At 37.8% G+C, this 22980-nt stretch overlaps 1 pseudogene across 1 annotated transcript; it reads right to left on the bottom strand.

The window, feature by feature from the left end:
• Positions 1–12754: 12754 nt before the first annotated feature.
• Positions 12755–18246, bottom strand: LOC149225244 (cationic amino acid transporter 1-like; annotated as a pseudogene). Its single transcript, XR_016247654.1, has 2 exons — positions 17164–18246; positions 12755–14440 (listed from the first exon to the last, which is right to left on the bottom strand). The product of XR_016247654.1 is annotated as a cationic amino acid transporter 1-like (transcript).
• Between the last annotated feature and the right edge of the window lie 4734 nt (positions 18247–22980).

Here is a 22980-nt window from a genome sequence, read left to right as displayed (position 1 = left end):
TTAAACAAAATAACTAAAAAAAAAAAATAACAAAACAATTAAAAAAAAACACTACAATAAAAACAAAAAATATAAATAAAAAAACACAATTAAAAAAAGCATAATAAAAAAAAAATTTAAAACATTAAAAACAAATTTAAAATAAAAAAAAAGTTTAAAACATTAAAAACAAATTTAAAAATAAATAAATTTATGAACATTCTTAAAAAAAAAAAAAATTAAATTTGAAGCCCTGGGCTTCCAAGGCCGATTCTGAGAATCGGCCTGGGCCCCTAGCTGATTCTCGGAATCGACCTTGGAAGCCTAGGGTCGCTCGACCGTTGGGCTGAGCAGCCTTGGCAGTTGTGCGCAGCGGCCAAGGTGGCCCAACCCAGCGGTCGAGTGGCCCTGGGCTGGCCAGTCGATTCCGAGCTACTTGGTCGCTGGGCTAAGCTGCCTAAGCGGCTACGCCCAACTGCCAAGGCCGCCCATCCCAATGGTCGTGAGCTTCCAATTTTTTTAAATAATGTTCATAAATTTATTTATTTTTAATAATGTTTTTTTAATGTCTTAATTTTTATTTTTTTTATTTAATGCGTGTGTGTGTTTTTTAGGTTTTTTTGTTTTATTATAATGTTTATTTATTTATTTTTATCTTTAATTTTTTTAATGTTTTTTAGGGTTATTTTTTAATTATTTAAAATTTCTTTTATTTTTGTGTATTTTGGATTAAATTATTATTATTATTTATATTATGCATGGTTTGAATATTTTAATTTATCTTTTTCAAGTTTTTACAAGTTGTTGTTGTTGTTGTTGTTGTCGTCGTTGTTGTTTTTTTTTTTTTTTTTTTTTTTTCGACTTAATCACTGGAGAATCCACAGTAAGAACCATTATTTTATATATATATATATATATAATGTTATTATTATTATTTTATTTTGCAAAAAAAATTAAAAGTTTCATTATAAAAAAACATTTCAAAGAAAAACAAAAAAACACATGTTTGGAAAATCCTTTAAAAAATTAACATCCTAGGATGAGAAACAAGTAGAGAAATAAGACAACTTGAAAATTTGTTAAATAATCAACATTTAAAAAAAAACTTGTGCATACTAAGGACATAAGAAAATTTGAAGTGCCAAAAATGTCCTTAAAAAAAATTGAATGCTTATGTTGAATGTTTTTCAAAATCCGCATGAAAATCACCTACATTTAAAAAAAATTGTTTATATTTGATACATAATAAAATTGAAAGTGTTAAAAATATGGTCCAAAAAGAAGATGTATTCTGAATTAGCGGTCTTCAAAATCGATTGATTTTTTTGCTACATCAAAAAAAGGGGTAATTGTATCAATTCCCGTTTCAGAGTTTACAGTGTTATATATATATATATATATATAAAAGAGAGAGAGAGAGAGAGAGAACACCAATAGGGGAATTTGAACCTTGAATCTCACAATTTACATAATACTTCATAACATGACGATCACTAATTGAGCTATCCCCATGGGCTACTATTTATAAAAGTGATTTAAATTTATTTTTTTAACTAAAATTTTTACCACTGTAGTCTAACTCTTCTACATTTAGATCTTTTTTGGGCATATTTTCTAGCCAATTTTGCCCAAAATTCGATAAATATTTGTTAGAATCGCAAGTTTGAGTTACGTAACATGCAAAATCTAGGAGCTCCAAGGTGTCGAATCCATGTACACAATGAAAAAACATTTTAAACAGCCAAAGATAAAAATCCCACCCACAATTGTACCAATGGATTCTGGTAAAAAAAGTCAAAATGTAAAATAGCTAGACAACGTGTTGGCTTATGGGGGCCTAACCTAGCTTCAGAGTTAGTTAGCTAGATAAATCCCTACACTACTGACCCTTTCAGCATTACCCTGCAGAGCGCGGACTGAAGTTTCACCCGAAGCAATATGGGGGGATGCTAGAACCAAGTTTCTGCACCCTTGAGATGGTTGTGATGTCGGTCTATTCCAACTATACCTGCCTTTGCACAGGTTGCTTCGCGCTCTGTTCCACCCTTTAGTACCCTCACGAAGTGTTACAATCGGCTTTCGCGCATCCCTAACTAGGGGCTGAAGTCCTTTCGCGCTGCTAGGGCAGCGAACTGCGCTATTTCCCGAACTAGACTAAGTATCTTACTTATCTTATTGACAGTTCTTAATTATCTTTGCGTCAACATATATTCTAACTTGCGTTCACTTAACTAAGACAGTTATACACATTCGCGCATCATATAAGCATTAGAAGTAAAATTCATACCCGATATAACAGATGCATAAGCAGGAAATAAAGACGTAGAAATGATAGAAACTTCTCTTTATTAATACTTCCAAATGATTACAGACTCGACTCGCCCTGCGCACTTAGCTGCAGGGGCCCGCGCACTCAGTTGCAGACTTCTAGGCCTCTGCGCACTCATCTACAGAGCCTCTACCTACGTTACGACCCAAAACTTAGACTTACACTTCAGATCTATCTCGCATACATCTTCATTCCTTAGACATTGTGTTGTGTTTAACTACTTAGAGCTTCACTCTATTTATACAATTCCATGGTCCATGGACCATGGGTAGATCTTCTACAACCGACATTACATTATCAAAATAAGGGGGAACAAACCTATGACTCTTTAACAAACTACGTGCTCTGTGTCCAAAAAATGCAGAGTCTTTACATTGGAATTAGAAAATCGAACCAAAATCTGGGTTCTAAACCCAAAAACTTCCCTTGGGGGATCCTGCGCCCAATAGGCCCCCAACAGGCCCCCAACACAAATATCGTGACTTGCCCTCGAGTCACTCTGCAGGTGCGGAGATCTTAGCGCGAAGACCTCCCAGCTCTGTTTGGATTGCTGCAAGTTCAGTAGTGCACTGAGAGGTTGCCTGCTGAACTTCCTCTACGCGTTGTTCGGTGACCGCTGTCACTGAATTGCTACCCTTAATTTGCTCCTGAGTTTCTTGCAGTTGCGCGAGCTTTGCTTCAATGGAGTATGTAATTGTATAAGCCTTGTCAATCCATGGTTGTAGGCGCGCTTTCAAAACTGCCTCTTTATTCCGAGCGGCATCCACCTGTTCCTTGAGCGCCTTGGCCTGCTGCATCCTCACAAGCCTCTGTGTAAGGGAAACCGTTTGCACAGTCCCTTTTACCTTGTCATACTTCTACTGCAACTCGCACATCTCTCTCTCTCGGCGCTCCATGTTCGAGTCCTCCTGCAGGGTGGTGAGGACCTCGAATGACTGCTCGAACAGCTTCATGCAGCCTGTCACTGCATTGTCAACTACCGCCATTGTTGTTGTGATCGTGGTGGTACGCTGTTCTCTGACCTCTGGCGGAGTTGAAGGCTGAGCCTTCAATTGTAGCTCTGCTATCTGAAGGTTTTGTTGTAGCATTTTTTGGTTTTGGTAAGTTAGAATCATTTAGTCAAAAAATGAAAATATTTTTCAAAAAATGTTAAGCTAGGATATGGACAAAAAGAATACTGAATAAAAATGTTAGGAAATATTTTGAAAAATATGTCCATATAAAACAAAATGTTAGAATATATGCCCTAAAAAAATGAAGGCAAAAATAAAATGTTAGGTTAGAGAGAAAAGCAAAAAATAATAAACTCTAAAAGTGTGCAAGTCCAAGTGCCACTACTTTTTACTTTATTATGTAAAATAATGGTTGTGTGCAGCTTGTCATAAATGCCACAACCCATGATAGTCAAATAGTTTAATCTTGACTAGTTCATGCCTTAAATTTCATGTTTATAGTTAGAGAATAAAGATCTAGCCAAACTGTTTAATCTTGGCAAATCAGTAGTTAGGTAGAGAATAATAAGGAACTCATCAGTTTAATATGAGCCCTTGGATATTATAAGGTTAGAATTAGATAGTTTGCTTTTCAAAAGAAAAAGGAAAGAAAAGGGTCTGCTAGCTTAAATGCACCCAATTAAGTGAAGGAAAAAGGTTAGGGTAAGTAAAGGGTAGGTAAAAGAAAGGTTGCAGAAGTACAAACTTGATTGAAGCATAAGCACATTTATCATACTTGATCATGTGTTTTAGTGTGCAAGAGCAATTATGAAAGAGAAAGGATGTTCACTAGTTGATTGGGTTAACTACCCCTCATCTCATTTCACCCCCCACTACATACTTATTAATTTCCTCATTATCCCATCATTTCCTAAGAAAATACCATTTTCCCTTCATTTTCACCATTATCCTTTGGTTTCACACATTTCCCTAGAAAATTACCCTCCAAAGGTCATTTCCCAACACAAAACCCCTTTTCCCTAGTGTGAAACCCATTCCCCTTTGAAGAAATCACTTTCCCCTTGTAATTTCCCTAAAAACCCATAAAACCCCTTTTAGCCTAAGTTTTGTTTACCCCCGCTTTATTTAAATTAACTGCGCAATTCTCCATTTTCCCGACAAAACCCTGTTTAACCCACCCCCTTGGCATGGTTAACAAACCCCGCTAATCTCCGCTCGATTCCCCTCGTTGCAACTCCATTGCGCGATAGCCGTTCGATCATCCGCCCACAAATTCAACGACCCACATCCATATTGCGCGCTCCCAATGTCCATCCTTTACCGGCCAAAGAGCATGCGAGATTCGTGGTTTTGCTCGGGCCCCTTTTGGCTACATAGAAATCTCACATTAATACGCATGCCCTCAGGAAATAACCACCCAACGGCCGAAAGCGGTGTGATGGGCCTTAATACCGCCTCCTCGCCATAGGCCGAAACCGCCCATTGTTCACAAAACTCTTCTGCGCCTAATTTTAAAAGCTTCCCATTAAAACGCCAAAGACCCTCATTTTTGCTCTTTTCACCCGTTTACCCAGTGAAACCCGCCTAACCCTTCCTGTGCCACCATGAACCTCTGCAACCCAATTTGACCTTCAATTACCATCCAAACACTGCCAAGACTCTGTCCACACACTTTCTTGTTCCCTGAAACCATTATCACCTCTCTGCCAACCTGTGTTTTTATTAATAAATTATTGTATTTTTCAGGTGATTAGCAGAAGGCCAGAAGCTTGGATAAACAATTTGATACTAGTCACAATCCCTGTTTACTCCAAGATTCACAAGGAAATCCATTCAAAAGCCTTTATTCAGAAGGAAAAAACAATCATACACAGAGCAGAAAGGAGTCATTTACACAGAAGGAAACAATTTACACAGTAAATGGATAAAACAGAGATGAAATCATTTTCACCAAAGCAATAAGGTGGAAGAATTCACAACAATTGTTAAAACAGAACATTCATGGTAAAAGACTAAACAGAGGAGGCAGATAAAGTGTATCAGATGAAAGGTCATAAGTGAATATGACATCCAGCGTGAAGATCAAACAGGCAAGCAACTTAAAGGGAAAAAGATCAAAGTTTAAAGGACAACATAACCTAAATAAGAGGAACAATCAGCCAACTTCAACAACTTTCAGTTTTTCTTAGTGATAGTCACCAACAACACAACATCAAAATAGTGCCAGATCAACTAGCAGTGTTTATTTCAATTTTATAATAATCTATTTTTGTAAAAACAATTTAGGATATTTTCTTAGTTCTACTCTTGTATAAATAACTCTCTTTACCAGTTATTAAGGGTTCACCATTGAACCAGGTTGACCATTGAAGAAGAGTTGCACTCTTGAAGAAGGGTTGCACCCTTGATGAAGCATTTGAAAACACTTGATGTTCTTAACTTTTATGGACCTTTAATACAAAACAAAGGATTCTGAATTCTGTTTTACACAGTTTGTGTTTCCTCTAATTTTTCCGAGTATTACTCATTATGTTTTTCTTCATATTCTTATGACTTACAAAGATACCTAGGTAGGAATAATTGTGTTTCAATCTATTCCTATAAGCTCCTGAAGTGATAATCTATAAAGAGAATGGATTAATGGGCTGTCTGTTTAGTTAGTTCCCTCTGAATCAATAAATCATCAACATCTTGTTGTAAGCTTAAGCATATTCTCTTGAATCTTCTAAACATTGGTCAGAGGTTTTCATACTTATGATTATTTAATTTTCAGTCTCAAAATTGTGATAATCATATTATTTTTTGTTTTTGCTCACCACTATTCAAGCTATATCACTGTGTGAAATTTTATAGCAGCCCTCTGTTTTGGTATTAATATTATTCAAAAGGTTAGGCATTACAGTGTTACATCTGTTTCATTCATTGGTCCTCCAAATTAAAACAAAAACCCCCAAAACAATTATCTTAGATGCTCTGGCATGATAGCTGACCATTATTATCTCAGAGGTACAACATCAATCTGGTGTTGTTGCCGGGGATTTGAATTTCATTAAGTTTTCCTGGGTAAACGATATTTATTCTATTCCTTTAAGGTGATTAAAGGTCTAGAAAGGTTAAAATCCTTCACTTGGCGACTCCACTAGCCCAAACTGGCACCTTTTAAGCACACAAGATCTCATTCAGAATCTAACTTAGTTAATCCTCTGTCGGTTCCTGAAAAACTTTTAAGAAAGGCCGGTACTAAAAGGAGACATCAATCATCTTCTTCCTCTTTAGCCTTGTAGTCTAAAGATTTAGTATTATTTGATCCTTTTAGTAATATTCCATATGATCCTGATTGGACACAAATACCTCCTAGGGTTTCTGAACTATTAGATAGGGGAGTTGATTTAGATTCAACTTTCCTCATTCATTCTTTTGAAACACTTCAAGAACCCCCTCTACCACTAGGATCACCTAAAACTGAGTCTGACTTAGTTGTTCATTTACCTGAATACAAACCCACAGATTTCATATCCCCTACCACTTATTAATTTCCTTCCACTTCTGCATGAATTGAAGCTTCTACTTCTGAACAACCTAAAGAGACCATCTCTATATATTAAAATCCACTCTTTGAAACAAAAGAGGTTATTCATTCACAAGTCTCAAAGTTAGTTCTTTAGACTCTTTTAAAGTTATTCAGGAGATTCCCCCCTTCTTCACCTCCACATAGTCACACACCCCCTCAATCACCTTCTTCTATTTCTTCTTCATCCACACAAAAACCTCACACACCACCTTCTACTATGGCATTCCGACCTATTGTACAGGCTAGATATGCAGCTTTAGTCTTACCTGCTAACCTCGACGCATTCCTAGCTGGATACTTGAAATACCTTCCCAAGTATAATGGAGAAACTGGTCCCTCAGCTGAGGAGCATCTTCAAGATTTTCTAGACTTTGCAAACAACATGAATATTGAACAAGAAAATGTTTATATGAGATTGTTTGTACATTCACTTGAAGGAAATGTAAGAATCTGATTTAGGGAGTTACTTGTAAATTCCATTAGAAATTGGGAAGAGCTTACAAACATATTTAGAAACCAATGGGGTGTAAAGAAATATCCTCTTTACTTTCTGACTGAGTTTGAAGAACTTAAAAGAAACTTTGGTGAACCTATATAAGATTTTATCAAAAGGTTCAATAAACTTTATCATAAGATGCCCCCTGATTGTAAACCCCATGTAGCAACAACTAATTCTAGGTTTTCTAAAGCCTTTGATGATGATTTTGCTGTAATGCTAAGAGAGAGAACTTCAAGAACTCTTGAAGATATGCAAAAAAATGCTATAGAGGTGGAAGCAAATAGGGTTGCTTCGATTTCCTTGAAAGCTAAAGAGGAAAAGGCCCAAAGAAAAATCAAATCTATTCAAGAAGCCTCTAATTCCTCTAGTTCTTCTAAGACTAAAACTGAAGATTCTAAAATAGATGAAATAACTTCTCTTCTTAGAAATCTATCTAATAGAATTTCCAAGATTGAGACTCAACCTAAGACAGTTCAACAAATAGTTACTAGACCCCAAAATCAAAATCAAGGTCAGTATAAAAGGAATCCACAATTACAAATTCTTCAGAGACCTAGTAATGATCAGTAGGTTCCCACTCCTTTACTGATAGATGACCAACAACTTGATGAAAATACTATGACTATTACTGAAGATATCAATAACATGGATACTTCTTCTAATCAAACAGTTATTATTCCTCTCTCATAACAGAATCATGTTCAAGAAGATCAAGAATCCTCACAGGTTTCTAAATACCATTCCTTCTCTGAATTTTTAATTGCAGAGTTGAAAAAGAGATATGATCTTAGGCCTAGACCCGGCCTTCGAAGACATCCTAAGGAGACTCCAATAATTGAACCTCGTACCAAAGCTGCTAAAACTCAAACAACCGTTATTCGACCATTAAATCAGTCAACTGATACTGTTCAAAATGATAAAAATGCTTTGACTACATTTAATGTTGAAAAAGAGTTAGAATGAGTTAAAATCCCAATTCCACTTTCAAAACTTTCCAAAAACCCTGGGTATAAAAATCAAGTCTCCAAATGGATACAAAACACCTCAGTTGATGCTGAAAGTGATATCATTAGTCTGCAAGATGAAAAACCAGCAGTTGTCTTTGGTCCTAGCTCAAATATGATAGATGAAATAGTGCCTCCTTTCTATGTAACTCTTAAGACAAATGATTCCATGTTATATAATTGTATGCTTGATTATGGAGCATCACATAACCTCATGCCAAAAACTATCATGGACCATTTGAAACTTGCCATAACTAGATCCTATCATGACTTGTACACCTTTGATTCTAAAAGGGTGCCCTTCTTAGGATTGATTAAGGATTTAGTAGTCACCCTTGCCCAAATTCTAGTGAAAAGTGTAGTGCTTGATATAGTTGTCACAGATATTCCTCCCAAATTTGGAATGCTCCGTTCTGGGTCTTGCTGTGCCAAATTAGGGGGAACTCTTCAGATGGATATGTCTTATGCCACTATTCCAGTTTATGGGGGAGAACAACTAAGGTTATATAGAGAGGTAAGATTTGTGCATACTATTTGCAAAACAAACCAGCCAAGGAACCATCCCATTTATGCAATTGATAAGGATTTTGGTTGCTTTCAACTCTCTTCAAACCAAATACATGAAACTCAAGTTAAAATAGAAGATGTAATTGAAAGTCCTATACCAAATGATTCTGAATATATATAATATATATGCAATGGAAAAATACATACGAAACCCATAGTTCATAAATTTTGGTTTAATGCGGCCATTCGAATATATATAACATATATGCAATGCGGACTTTGGGTTAATTAATATATATATATATATATATATATATATATATATATATATATATATATATATATATATATATAATTTAAAAATTATATAATATAACATAAAAATATATATAATAATATTTAATTAAATAAAAAATGTCAAATTCCACCTTAGAGGCCAATTAAGAAATTTCCCTTGCACACAACCACACTAGAGAATCCGGAGGTGACACTTGTCACAGCCCCATTGGGTGAAAACTGAAGAAGATTCCCCTTGCTAACTGGACTACCATGTCATCATTTGTCCCATTCTGCAATTTTTTTAGTTGTTTAGGAAAACGAACAGCAGGGCTTTTCTCCTTCATCCGGACTCCGTTTTCGACGAAAAAAATAGTGTTGCGATCATTTTGATGAGACGGACTCATTCATATAGTTTTTGAGCCAACATGGGAACTTTGATTTTTGAGCTAAGTACTGAACACTTGATCAAGGAAGTACTATTTGTACCAAGACTCAGATATAGCATGATATTTGCCTCAACAATCGAGCAGAAGGGATTTGAGGTCTTGTTCCAAAATGAGAAGGCAAGACTTAGGTCCAGAGGCTCTAGCTCCATAGGTGTGGTGATTGGAGTTAGAGAGCATGGTCTATACAGGCTGACGAGAAAGCCTATGGATCATGAGAAGAAGAAGGAGGACCAGGTGCCGATTCTACAGAAGCAGATGCAGGTGCAAGCTTCATAGGAGAAGGTCTTGGTTCCAGAGGCTTAGAGGGAGTCAGGTTCTAGAGGGAGTTTGCAGGTTCAGAAGAAGACTTTGCAGCACAAGAAGAGTGCATGGTCAATGGGAAGCAAAGGTGCTTCTACATCTAACAAGAAGGAATCATGGAGAGAGTGGAAGACATTTCAGGAAAAGAAGAAGAAGCAAGAGGCTTTCAGTGACAACTACACTTCAGAGAGAGGCGTAGTCCTGCTACAAGGATTGTTGCAGTTGTGGGCTTTAGGAGTTGAGCGAGTGTTGCGAGCAATGATGATGATGATGATGATGAGCTACTTCCTAGTCTTGGAAGTACCTCCCTCCATAAGAGGGAGTGTTGATTTTTGGTAGCTTGGGAGTTACTCCAAGCCTTAGGGTTCGAGGTTTGGAGGTTGGAGCACCACAAAAGCACTTTGTGGGCTTGGAACCCAAGGTGTGGGCTTTTCACTCAAGCTGGTGGGTGTGGAACCACGAGGACTTTCGATGATTTTACACATGGAGGTGTTAGAGGACCCTTAGAGGTGAAAGGGGCAACGAAAATCATTGAAATATGAGCTCTAAAAGTGGACTAATGAATTTTTCTATGTGGTTGTACAAGTCAAGTTAGCTTGAGTATTAGGTGTGCCAAATTAGAATGTGATGAAGCCACATGTGAAAGGTATAAATTAGAGAGAGATGAGAGGCATTTCTCACCATCCCATGTGCAACATTTCATAGTAAATCAACTCATGAGGTAGCCGCAGCTCTAGGAGGAAGGACGTGTTTGGAAATAGGGTTGTTTTGAGGTCTGTTCGTGACTATTTCAAGCACCAAGTGGGGGCAGAGGTAGGTTGAGGCCTCAAGAGGAAATTATGGGTAGTGTTAAGGCTTGTTTGTGTGGGTTGATCTCTAAAGAAGGTGTTGCAAGTCTGGTTGGGTGATTTGATGAGGGACGCAACCCTAGATCATCTTGGTGAGGGGTCATAGGTTTGTTTGGAGGGCTAGTAACAGCCCATAACTCAAGCACATAGGATTCGCACTCAAGAAGAAGGCAGTGGCAGCTATTAGGAGGCAGTTTGGAGGAGTTTAAGAGGGCTGATGTGGACTGTCATTTTTCCGTAACCAATCAACCTAACCTACAGCAGAGATGGACCAGAATTAAGGTATGTTATTGTTGATTTGATGTTGAATTGTTGCTAGGTTGATGGTTTCCTAGAGTGGGCAGTTGTATTGGACTCCTTGTGGACTGTTGGATGACAGCGTGAAAGGGTCAAAGAGTAGCCGTAGAGCAGTGGACAAGAAGGATTTTGGATGACTGCGAGTTGGGTGAAGTGTGGGTAGCCTAAGTAGCTCCTTGATGGACTAAGGAGGCTACTAGAGGAGGCAAATTGGAGCTCAAGGTTTGGCCAGTCAGAGGAGTAATTGTTGACAACCTGTGTTCATCATTGGAGAAGCGACATTTGATGGTGATAGGTGGCAGCCCTCCTGCCCTATGTTAGTCTTCATTGGAGCAACATAGGAAGACTATAGTGGGAAGACAAGTCCCAAAAGAGTTGAGGAGAAGCAGTGGGCAGAAGTCCCTATGTGTTGATGATAGATGGACTTATGATCAGCTAGAGGGAAAATTGTGGAGACCGAGTTTAGTGGCCTAAAGGAGTTGGTGCATTGATAGAGGCAGGTGCTATAGATTGGGAGTGAAGGACTCGTAGGTGTACAGGATATGACAAAGAAGTTGTGATCATTGACTACATCAACTAGACTGTCAGATTCTCTTGTATTTTGTGTTCTTGTACTTGTGGATATTTGAGGGCCATTATCCCTGGTGTGGGAGCCCCAAAGTGTTGTATTATTCAGTTGGACTAATATAACAAAGACTGGGTTATTTCACAATATTGTGTAAAATGTTGTGTATATTTTGTGCACTAGTAGATTTACTGTTGTTTATATTCCATTGTGCAAAGTAGCTTCGTTGTGATTCTTGGATTGGTAGCATCATTGATTTAAGATTATATCCTAGACACTGGGATTGTGGAAAAACAACAAATTGGTGGTTCATCGAAAGGGAGAAGTTGACGGTTTCCACCCAAAGGGTGGACCAAAAATTTAGTGAAGTGTTAAGTGTTGATTGTTGACACGTGAGACCAAGAAGGGGATTGTTGTTGCAGCCAAGGTACAATGCCACTCAACCAAGTGAGGTTGTCACATTGTTGTATTCTATATACAATTGTATATAAAACATTGGTGGGGTGTGAGGCCACAAGCCACCCCTTGATGGAAAAGATTGCACTATATTCTTGTGTTTGGTTTTATTGTTGAATATGAATATGTTGATGATAAGACTTACAAAAGAATTGTACTATGATGAGTAATCATATTGCGATTTGGGTTTTGGATTAAGAAGATAAAAGTTCTAGCTGCTATATAACTTAATTAAAACATTAGCCAATTGAGGTTTGCGATTTGGGTTTTGGATTAAGAAGATAAAAGTTCTAGCTGCTATATAACTTAATTAAAACATTAGCCAATTGAGGTGTAGTCTGGGTGGAATAAAACCAAGAGGTTTCACTTTTGATAAGAAATATAACTTAATTAAAACATTAGCCAAGCGAAGATAAAAGTTCTAGCTGCTATATAACTTAATTAAAACATTAGCCAATTGAGGTGCAGTCTGGGTGGAATAAAACCAAGAGGTTTCACTTTTGATAAGAAATATAACTTAATTAAGACATTAGCCAAGCGAAGATAAAAGTTCTAGCTGCTATATAACTTAATTAAAACATTAGCCAATTGAGGTGCAGTCTGGGTGGAATAAAACCAAGAGGTTTCACTTTTGATAAGAAATATAACTTAATTAAAACATTAGCCAAGCGAAGTGCAGTCTGGGTGGAATAAAACCGAAAAGTTTTTCTGATAAGAAATATAACTTAATTAAAACATTGGCCCAGTGAAGTGTAGTCTGGGTGGAATAAAACCGAGAGCAGATTTCACTTTTGATAAGAAACATGTCACATAAAGAGTGCCCAATGCATCCGCTTGGATCAGGTATGCTCTAGAGTCATGACAGGTATCGTGCATTGCCCTGAAACTTATGTACAACTGCCTAAGGGGGCCATTACATGTAAACTTCACTGAACAAATTCGATTTAAAATCTTTATATATTTCTATAATATAAATAAAATCTAAGACAAATCTCCAAAGTCATCTGTTTACAAGCGATCATAGATCCCATTGTGACACTGCGGAGCTCCATTGCCTCCTTCCACTGCAGGGACTCAACCCATATTATCAATCAATCCCATCCTCTCTGCGGCTGCATCTTTGGCGGTGTCATATGATGCATGCAGCCCCAAAAAGATGTAGTACAATAGCATTATGGCAGTCCAGACTGCAAACCTGATGAAGGAAGCCTTATTTATGGAACCCAAAAGAAAAACGTTTATGGCAATGGATAGAACTGGCATCCAAGGCACCAATGGCACCCCCCAAAATTTCGGCGTTCTAGCCAGCGGAACAAACAGCTTTAATCCTAATGTACCTAGAAACAGTATAGGCACGGTTATTAAATAACCAATCCACCCGTCACTCGTAGCCCAGTATACAGCAGTGGCAACTGAGGATCCAATGATTATAGCCAAAAAATGATCAGCCTTTGCTGATTTTTAATGCTTGTTTCGCCCGAAACGTAGTATCTCCTCACAAGTAGTGCTATGGCCACTAGACAGAACATGAACAAGGTGCTGATGGATAGCAGGTTGGAGAGGACATCTAGGCTTGTGAAAAATGCTACAACTGATGTGGCTATGATCATTATGACAGTTGCATTGATTGGAGTTCCTGTTTTTTCATGCACCATTGCAAACCATGGTGGGACCATATGTGTCCTTGCAATGTGGGTCAGGTACCGAGCTTGTCCTACAACACCCACCATTAGGACAGTGGTCATGCCCTCAAGCGCTCCTAAGGCTACTATGTACTTAGCCCAACCCATTCCTACCTTTTCAAAAACAACACTGTATGCAGCATCAGGATCAATTGTTTTGTAGTTTTGCATCAGGCATAGAGTCAGAGCCATGAGACAGTAGACTATTATGATGATTACCATAGATCCAACTAGTCCAATAGGAATGTCCTTTGCTGGATTTTTAGTCTCTTCTGCCATTGTCGCAACTGCATCGAAGCCAGTATATGCAAAAAAGAGAACTGCAGCTGATGTGAAAATACCCTTCACTCCATAAGGCATAAAGTCTGAGTAGTTTGATGTTTTTGCATGCGTTAGCCCTGCGATAATGATGAACAAAAGTATCGCAACATGAATTACAGAGGCGATGGAGTTTATTCTGGATGTAACTTTGGTGCTCCTTATTGCAACAATGCCTGTTATGAAGAGGATGGCAACTGCTATTGGGTCCAATTCATTGAAATTTTGAGCTAAGTTTGTATGAATGCGAAAAGCATTAGCTTGGCGATTACAGAGTGTGGCGAAGTAGGATGTCCATGACCTTGCAACTGATGCTCCACCAATGACGTAATCTAATAGGATGTTGCCTGCCCCTATGAACGCCACAAAGTCCCCCAATTCCACTCTGAGATAGGCAAACGACCCACCTACACAATCAACGTAAGTAAATAATTGAAGGAATGTTAGATATTTAAGATGATAGGTAACAACATCCTTGTGGATGCTTCTACACTAGTGAGGGCTACACAGATGGCTGAAACAGAGTGCAATATATAAATTTCCTTTCTTACCATGGAAGCAACAATGCCGAGAAACCACTGTGCATCATATGGTGGCCCTATGATAGAGAGAATCATAGAGACACAAACATGAACACATAAAATTGGGGTAAATTAATCGTGAGACATTACAAATTACAATATTAGATCTCTTTCACAGATACTTCAAGAATGTACAATCATCCTAGACTAGTATTAGGATGGTTTCTTTGCAATAATGTGTGTGGGTCAAATGACAAACTAGGTACTTCAAAAGGCTTTTAACAACATATGTGGCAGGATAACACTGCCAATCACATAGGCATGTTAAAACACTAGTAATGTTAGGGTGTTACTTCTTGGCCATAATGTGTATGTGGTTGAAAAGACAAACTAGGTACTTAAGAAGGCTTTCAACAACACATGCAGCAACTTTAATTCTGCCAATCAGCAAGCATGTTAAAAAGACTACAGCAAGTTTCATACCATCAACCACATTGGCATGTTAAAAAATAGGTGAGATGGATGCTTTTAGTGAATTAAAAAAAAATCATATAATTTAGGTTTAGTCAAGGCCAGTTCTTTTACATGGGTCTTTAATCATTAAAATCACCGAGCTAGATATTTGGTAAGGCACCTATGTCATGGATGATCAAGCTCAAAGCAACTATCTGACCTATGTCACGGAAGATGAAACTGGAAACCAACTACCTGTGAATATAGATCATTAACCAACATACTAGGACATTCAACAAGATACCCATCTCATTAATAGATATCATCCAAATAAACGAATAATTGATTCTTATTACTGCTCTGTAAATCTCTTGTATGGAAATTAAGGGAAATAAAATAAAAACAAAATTATCAGAGGAGCGATCCAAAGCAAGGAACACTATGTATATAATTCCTCCATATAACCAGGAACACAATATGGTCAGTTGAAATTTTGGGCTACCCAAAAAATTAATAAAATCCAATACCATTGAAACACCTTATGAAAATGATGAATATGAAGATATTGTAAGCTGTAAGCACAAGAAGAATTTCAAATTGTCTACCTAAAAAAAATACAGGGATGAGAAAGGCTAATAGGCAGATATGTCAAGCATGATACGCAGGACAAACGACAGTCCCAAAAAATTTGGTGTCCTGGGAAGGCATCCCTGGAAAGATTCCTCTAATCTCAGAAAAGATTGCCATCAGATTTAATACAGAGGCTGAATGATTGCCGGACCTTCTAGGCACATCCCATCTCGAATAACCTGTAAGTTAGCTGAATGAAAACAAGCAAAATCATTCAAACGCACAACTCACTAAAAGCTTTTTCGGATACATTAGGTAATTTTAGTTACAAGGTCTTTTAGACAGCGTTCTTTTAACTTCAGACAACAGAAAGCTTTTTTGCACCTGCACCTAAGCAAACACATTTTATTGTACCAAATTAAGAAGAATTTAGTAGCAGAAAACAGTTTGTCTCAAGGGAGCAGAGAAGATATTTGACATTTGTCCATCCATTCTCTGCTCCGTTCAGGGATGGATAATCTGATTTTTATACAGCAACATAGAATACTAATTCAAATACGATGGGCAGTATGCTTGGAATCTACAATATTTGATATATCATATGAAGCAGTATCAACATATAAATAGACGATATATCCGGTTTTATTGAAGAAAGATGCAATATCTTAAACATGTGAAAGCAATGATCAACCTAATGCAACACCTATAGGTATTTTGCAGAGTTGGTTCAAGATTCGTCAAGATGAAACTCCACTGTTAACAATGCTCATCCAAAGAGGTACTAGGGTGGTTGACTTGAGAAAACATATAATATCACTTGTGTCTACTATGAAAGAAAACAGCAACAACAGATCACAACCCTCACAGGTATTTAGGGTGATTCAGTTCAATATACTTGAAGATGACATGAACTTGCTGTCACTGTTCATCTTCTAGAAGCACAAGGATGGTAACTTAGGAAGAAACAGGCTTTATACTTTTATGTATGTGCTATATGAAAACAACTATTAGAGAATACGGTACCGAAAGGTATTTTAAGGAGTTGAATGATGAAATTTGGTGTATTCAATGTTTACTGGGTTATTTGGGCTAACTTTCATTATAACAAAAATCCTCTGTTAGATGCTATTATTCCACTGTTACATGTTATTTTAGAAGAGAATAACAAAGAAGAAACATTTCTTCAGCATAAATGGCCTTGAGTTACAGAAGTCACTGTGTATCTAGCTCGAAGAGTAAGGCTCAAGGGGTAAGTTCAATTGGCTGTTACCAATGCAGCTCGACAATTAAGTACTTAATTCGAATTCAATAACTCCGTGCAAGTAGGTATTTAATTTGCATCTCCTTAGATTAGGTGTATTAGTATATGTCAATGAGTTTACTAGACATGGATCCATCCCTTCAATTCCCTGCAAAGTTAAAAAAGAAAAAAGAAAAAACTGTGTATGATTCTCTTGCCTTATCAATGGAAGTACATGTTAGTATATATTCATAAAGTGACACGAGTGACGAAATAAAGGCTATTCTGACTCCAATTACTAAATCTTGCAGCAATCAGAAAAGAAAAGAACTGAAAAGCTTCTTGCCTGCTATTGGGATTTCCACAGCAAACTCAGTGTAACAAAACACAGAAAGCAGAGCAGAGATTCCCGAAATGACATATGACAATAGCACTGCAGGCCCTGCTTCATATCTGGCTTCAAAGCCTGTTAGGACAAAAATCCCAGCACCAATTACAGCGCCCATTCCGAACCAAATCAAATCCCACCAATTTAGATTCTTCTTCATGTCATGCCCACTCCGAGCCCTAACCTCTGTCATTTCCACCTCAACCGAAGACCTTGCGAACACTCTTTCCCGAAATCTACTCCCTAACTGCCCCAAAGCATTTGAATAATTTTCCCAGCTCATGAAGGACTCCTCTGGTAGAAATTGACCCCTGCAGACTTCCCATCCCCTTCTCCTTGTCATGTTTCCCAGCTTTAATCAAAGACTAAACAGATTTAGGACAGATTTTCAACTGAGACTTTATAAATTCCAAGCCAGTTCTGACAATTCAAAGGCAAGAAGAAATGCTGCGAGGACAAAGATGGAATGTATATATTAATGAGTTTAGACATTATGGATGCGGACCGCACTATATGAATATCCAATCTGGACACAGATACAGAGTGCGAATATATCATATCTAATTCATATAACTCTTTATGTAATTCAAACTGCGTAGGTGGAAAGTTGAGCTGAAAGCTACAAGGACTCAAAGTCGACTGCGCAACATACAGGCCAAGATTGATACCGGGGCAACAGTCCACACCTGCCATTCTTTTCCCCGTCGCCGGAAATTCACTGCAGCAGCATGGTTGAGCAGCCGATGCGCCACCGGCCATCGGATCTGTGGCCCCCAAATCAACGGCATGAGAGTTTCATCACTCGATTAAACTTTAGCCCTCGATCTATTTGCAGCGAACGGCTCAAATTTCTCCGCGGCGTAGTTGTTTTGGACAAAAGATTCTCTTGGGAGAATCCCGCAGACCTGCTCCTCCGTCATTAACTAACTACACATTTACTGGGTAACATTAGTCACTCGGGTTTAGTTTAACGGGGGCTGATGAGCACTCTGCGATGGTCTCTATTTGGGTTGAACTTTTAGATCCTTCCTATGTAAATTTTGGCAAAGCACAATCGATGTTTTGACATGTCAATTTTCCAAACATAGTTAATATTTCACTTTTTAATATGGTAAAATTTTTCCATGTTATGTAATCCAGTCACTGCAGGACCGCAGAGATGGGCGGAGCTTATTTTCGGTTCTCTTTTTTCAGTAAGTACAGTGCGGGACCGCGTATGGTCTTCATTTATCTGGTTTTTAAGTTCGGAAGAGACGTCCAGTTTAAGCCCGAGAGTTTTTAAGTTTGGAAGAGGCATTTAGTTTAAGGCTGAGAACCTCGGTTCGATTTCCGAGATTTAACGTATTGTTGTTCATGAAAAGGTCAGGTTTTTACTCGTGGAGTTTTGCTTTTATCAGCAACGATGTTGGAAGTGTTTAAAGCTTTTATCAGTGCAGTGAGCTGTTGATAATCAAAGTTTATGCATTCAACAATTTTTTGGGGAAAATTTTAAAATTGGTTTTTTAAGCACCAGAGAATCGAATCAGCGAGCCATGCATTCAAACATGACTACGAGATCAGAAATTTCAGAATCTGTGGAAACAAATGATCTACGACAAGTGAAAATTCCCTTATTCGCCAAAGCTGGGAAGTGGGTTTGGGTCAACGCCAAATAGTACCGGGGCATTCTAAAACGAAGACTAGCCCATCTAAAATGGGAGTAGACAAGGGAAAAATGGTCTTAAAGGGAAAGTACGCGGGCCCTTCACAATAAACATTCAAACAAGTCCCTTCTGCAAGCATGTGGCAACAACAAGCCCAGAAGAAAAGTCATTGATGATTCTGCCTTCTATAGTCCCACATCCACACCTCTCACCTGGTCATCTGATCTTTATGTGAGAATTGTTAAATGCAAAATAGAGCTTGGAGGTTTTAAAAGCTAAAGAGCAAGAAAGAGATCATAAAATTCATATAATAACAATGACAAACAAGGGTTTCGCAGAAAGCAATAAAGTTTCGAAAGAACAAGTGACATTGCTGCATGAAGCTCCCCTGATAGGGAAAACACACTGGCAACGCATGAAGGCGGATGTTCAAAACATAAAGAAATATGTAGTAGAGGTGGTGAATCTGAAACCATCTGAGGATAAAGGGAAAGTGGTTGCCCAAATAGACAACCATGAAGAGAAAGCAAGAGAAGAAAAGAAATGAGACTCCACAAAAGTTTCCAAAACTTGGGCTCAAATTATTAGCAATTTTGCTAATATGGAAGGAGAAACAAACATTCAAGTTGGCAACATGTAAGATAGAGAAAGCAAGGAAAGACAAAATAGAGAAGCAAACATAATTATTAAAGGGGTGAAAGACTATGGGAAAAATGAATGAACCCTTGACCTTGCAAGGGACTTCTTGAAAGACAAGTTGCTATGGCAAGGACAAATACGTCAGGCATGGAGGGTGGGTAAGTTTAATGGTGAGAGAGTCAAGGCCATAAAAGTCATCATGCCTACCTTGCATGATAAATATATCATTCTAAGCAAGAAACATCTCTCGAGAGGTTCTCGCCTTTTTCTAGAAGAAGATTTAATTGTAAGAAAACAAGAGGAAAGGAGGGAGGAAATGTCAAAGGTTAGAGCAACAAGAGAGCATGGATTTATAAAGGTAAAGTTGTGATTGCACGATTTGGACCTTCTTCCAAAACAGAGCAACAAGATGGTAATAAAGAAGAGGCAACAAATTTTTGAACGTGAAATCAGGAAGTAAGGTCAGTATGGGAAAGCAGGGACAAAGACTCAACTGTGACTCTGGCATATCAAAATAAATAGCAATCAAGTAATAACCAAGTTTCCTTAAGTTTAGTTTGTTGGAGTTGCAGAGGTTACCCATGGAAACGAGGCCCTGAGTTAGGGCCTATTGCAGAAGATAAAGACATAATTTTTCTCATAGAAACACATGAGCATGAAGGGTGCAAGACACCTTTGTTTGAAGGACACTGGAAGATAGCAGTGTGGAACAAGGCAGCAGGGAATGGAAAAGGACACAGGGGTATCATGGTATTAGTGAGGGAAAAAGAAGGTCATCTCATTCAGTTAGAAAAAGAAGACCCAAATGAACAATTCATTTGGTATAAAATATTAGAAAATAGAAATTACATCAGAACTGCGGCGTGTTATTTTGCGCCGCAAGTTTCAAAAATCTACGAAAGTAGAGGGCTTGACCACAAAAATCCTTTTGCAACCTTAAAATCAGATACTGCAGCAAATTCTTAGCTAATTGAAGTCCTTATAATAGGTGATTTCAATACTAGGACTGCAAGTGAGCAAGTTAGCATTCCTTGTTATAAAAAAGATTGTGACCCTATTTGGCTTACAGAAGAGAGTGATCATCAGTGGGAAAGAATTTCAGAGGACAAGGGCCACAATCTCTTTGGTGAACATTTGCTTATTCTATGTGGGGCCTTTAATTTAGTCTTTTGTAATGGTTTGACTAGATGGGAAAACTCTGGTAATTTCGCTTGCAATCCTTACAATAGAGCAAGTGTAGTAGATTATGTAATTTGCTCGCTTGGTCCGTGTGAAAAAATGGAGGAATTTTTTATTGGTGATCAGCTTTGGGACTTAAAAACAGATCACAAGCCAATTTATTTATGTTTCTCTTGGACTGGAAAGAAGCAATTAGAGTAAAAAGCCCAGTGTGTTCAACAAAATCTCTCAAAGGGCAGAATTCTTTTGACTCTAGAAAATTGTAATACCTTCAAAATGACGCTAGAGAGGCTCTTCAAGAAGGAGAAAATCCCAATTCACGGCCTTCATAGTCACGAATTAACACATTTAATTCAAAGCACACTTGTAGGGTGCAAAAGAGAAAAAATTTAGAAGTCTGAAACAAATTGCTTTCCAGTTAATGCTTGGTTTGACGAGGAATGAAAAAACGCAAGGGGAATGTGGAAAGAGTCAAACAAGGATAACATAAAGCTCAGAGCTTACAAGCAGATATTAAGAAAGAAAAACGTTGATTTCATGGTTTCAAGGAGGGAAGAACTAATCTTCCTTAGGAAAAATAACCCGAAAATCATTTTGGAAGGAGCTTCAACTGAGAAAGATACAGACTGAAAATAATATTACAACTTCTAAATGGGTTGACTATGCAAGACAACTCTATGAGCAAGATCCCAAGGTTGACCCTCTGCCCTTGGTCAATATTGATATTGAACTCTTCATGGTGCAAGAGGTAGAGTTGGGTATCAAGAAGTTGGATGTTGGAAAAGAAAAAGACTTAGTTGAACTCCAAGCAGAGCATCTAAAGTGGGGCTTAAAGATTCTTGCACCTCCCATTACAAAAAAATTTAACATCATCATGCAACAAGGGTTCCCCATAGATTGGACAACTAGTCTGGCAATACCTCTTTTCAAGAGTGGTGATGTCAATAATTCTCCAATTATAGAACCATAATGATAAACCCCTTGTTTGCAAAGTTATTTGGAAGCATTCTAAAAAATAAAATCAGCAAGTGGTCAGAAGAAAGAGATAAGCGTGCCAAAGGGAAAACAGGGTTTAGACCTAAACATTCCATAGTTGATCATTGCATAACTTTAAGGCACATCATTGAAAAAGTTTGGGAGAAAAATGAAGAAGTCTTTTGTTGCTTTGTTGATTTCAGAAAAGCGTTTGACATGGTTCCTAGGGATAAGCTGTGGCATAGAATGGAGGAACTTGGGGTTCGTAAACATTTGAGAGCAACTTATTCTGATTGCTAAATCTACTCTTGGTTTGCAAGAGCGCTTACTATCCCTTAAGCATTTTTGTAGAAGGGTGAGGATGCAAGTCAATATTAGCAAAACGAAAGAAGTGGTTTTCTCTAAAAAAAGAAAACATAACCAACATAAGTTCTACTTTTAAGGCAACATTCTAAAAGAAGTTGCGGATTATAAATACCTCGGAATTGACTTCAACAAAAATCTAAGTTGGGATGGTTGTAGAAAGAAAATAGCTTTGGGGAGTTGGAAAACATTTTATATTTTTCAAAATAGGTGTAGAGAGGTAGAGTTATGGCACTGGAAAATCACTTAAACTCTTTTTGGGCTTCTAGTGATTCTGGTGGTTCTCTATGGTTGTGAATTGTGGCCAGCGGTACATCCCGCATGCAATGGAAGAAAATTGAGAAAATTCAAAAGCGTTTGATTACAAACAAATTCAAAATTAAAAGTGTAGTTCCTTATGCTATCTTGTTAAGTGAAACAGGGGTTGCTCCTATTGAAGCATTTTCTATGGTGTGAGCCATAAGGTATTTAAAAAAAAATTGAGCAAATGGAATAGGGAAGATGGCCTAAGGTTGTCTTTAATGACATATTGTGCAAAAGAAAGAAGACTTGGATGTAACAAAATAACAAATGGTTTAGTAAATGGAGTATTTGCTTGAACATGTGTCACATATACAGTGAAGAGATAAAAGCTTTTGTTATGGATAAGTTCCACAAGCATATTTGGGATAAAGAGCTAGGGAGAAAGAAAAAGTACTATATTGAAGTGTTTAATCCCACTCATAATCATCAACAAAAAGCATACATAGAGGTCAATATTTCTTGGAGAGCCAAAATTCTTATTGCTCAGTTAAGGACTAATTCTCATCAACTCCGTTGTGAAACAGGGCATTGGAAAAGGCCAAAAGAAGTGTGGGAGGGAAGACTGTATTTTTTGTTCTTCTGGAAAAGTGGACACAGAAAAGCATTTCATTTTAGAATGCGAAGCCTTCAAAGACAACAGGGAAAGTATCAACTCCGTTGTGAAACAAGGCGC

This window comes from Pinus tabuliformis, chromosome J (assembly GCF_031772625.1).
Source record: "Pinus tabuliformis cultivar Carrire ecotype Pingquan chromosome J, CPIR1, whole genome shotgun sequence".
In the NCBI taxonomy this organism is placed as follows: domain Eukaryota; kingdom Viridiplantae; phylum Streptophyta; class Pinopsida; order Pinales; family Pinaceae; genus Pinus; species Pinus tabuliformis.
The sequence above is the reverse complement of the archived record's forward strand: the minus strand, read 5'-3'. Positions and strand labels throughout refer to the sequence as shown.